This window comes from Pipra filicauda, unplaced genomic scaffold (assembly GCF_003945595.2).
Source record: "Pipra filicauda isolate LSUMZ 115617 unplaced genomic scaffold, ASM394559v2 scaffold1273_size25347_pilon, whole genome shotgun sequence".
In the NCBI taxonomy this organism is placed as follows: domain Eukaryota; kingdom Metazoa; phylum Chordata; class Aves; order Passeriformes; family Pipridae; genus Pipra; species Pipra filicauda.
Genome location: NW_024103733.1, coordinates 20,378 through 22,195, shown reverse-complemented (window position 1 = coordinate 22,195; position 1,818 = coordinate 20,378).

Below are 1,818 nucleotides of genomic sequence, written 5' to 3'. Positions count from 1 at the left end.
GTTTGGCTTTCAGGTGCAGTGTGTGGCGCAGCCTGGGCACTCGGTGGGCAGCCAGGACTTTCTGTGCTGGCACCTATTTTCTTCGAGGAATCCTCATTTGGATCGGGTTTGGGGGTGGGCGGGCCAGTAATGGCGGGGCGGGGCTGACCAGTGGACAGCAACCCTGTTTCCCGGGACAGAAAGCTTGTGAGGTTTGGCTTTCAGGTGCAGTGTGTGGCGCAGCCTGGGCACGCGGTGGGCAGCCAGGGCTTTCTGTGCTGGCACCTTTTGCCTGCAAGAAATCCTCATTTGGATCGGGTTTGGGGGGGGCGGGCCAGTAATGGCGGGGCGGGCGGAGCAGTGGACAGCAACTCTGTTTCCCGGGACAGAAAGCTTGTGAGGTTTGGCTTTCAGGTGCAGTGTGTGGCGCAGCCTGGGCACTCGGTGGGCAGCCAGGGCTTTCTGTGCTGGCACCTTTTTTCTTGGAGGAATTCTCATTTGGATCGGGTTTGGGGGTGTGCGGGCCAGTAATGGCGGGGCGGGGCTGAGCAGTGGACAGCAACCCTGTTTCCCGGGACAGAAAGCTTGTGAGGTTTGGCTTTCAGGTGCAGTGTGTGGCGCAGCCTGGACACTCGGTGGGCAGCCAGGGGTTTCTGTGCTGGCACCTTTTTTCTTGGAGGAATTCTCATTTGGATCGGGTTTGGGGGTGGGCGGGCCAGTAATGGCGGGGCGGGGCTGAGCAGTGGACAGCAACCCTGTTTCCCGGGACAGAAAGCGTGTGAGGTTTGGCTTTCAGGTGCAGTGTGTGGCTCAGCCTGGGCACTCGGTGGGCAGCCAGTGGCCGTTCGGTTCTGGCTTCCTTTTTTTCGTTTCTTCGAGGAATCCTCGTTGGATAGGTTTGGGGGTGGGCTGGCTGTAATGGCGGGGGGCCGGGTGTGACCAGGGGAACAGCAGCCGTGTTTTCCCGGACAGAAAGCTTGTGAGGTTTGGCTTTCAGGTGCAAGGTTGTGGCGCAGCCTGGGCACTCGTGGACAGGCCATGCTTTCGGTGCGGGCACCTTTTTTCTGGGGAATTCCCATTTGGTCGGGTTTTTGGGGGTGGGCGGGCCAAGTAATGGCGGGCGGGGATACCAGTGGAGAGCAACCCTGTGTCCCGGGACAGAAAGCTTGTGAGGTTTGGCTTTCAGGTGCAGTGTGTGGCGCAGCCTGGGCACTCGGTGGGCAGCCAGGGCTTTCTGTGCTGGCACCTTTTGCCTGCAAGAAATCCTCATTTGGATCGTGTTTGGGGGTGGGCGGGCCAGTAATGGCGGGGCGGGGCTGACCAGTGGACAGCAGCCCTGTTTCCCGGGACAAAAAGCTTGTGAGGTTTGGCTTTCGGGTGCAGTGTGTGACGCAGCCTGGGCACTCAGTGGGCAGCCAGGGCTTTCTGTGCTGGCACCTTTTTTCTTGGAGGAATTCTCATTTGGATCGGGTTTTGGGGGTGGGCGGGGCCAGTAATTGCGGGGCGGGGCTGAGCAGTGGACAGCAACCCTGTTTCCCGGGACAGAAAGCTTGTGAGGTTTGGCTTTCAGGTGCTGTGTGTGACGCAGCCTGGGCACTCGGTGGGCAGCCAGGGCTTTCTGTGCTGGCACCTTTTGCCTGCAAGGAATCCTCATTGGGATCCGGTTTGGGGGTGGGCGGGCCAGTAATGGCGGGGCGGGGCTGAGCAGTGGACAGCAACCCTGTTTCCCGGGACAGAAAGCTTGTGAGGTTTGGCTTTCATGTGCAGTGTGTGGCGCAGCCTGGGCACTCGGTGGGCAGCCAGGGCTTTCTGTGCTGGCACCTTTTTTCTTGGAGGAAT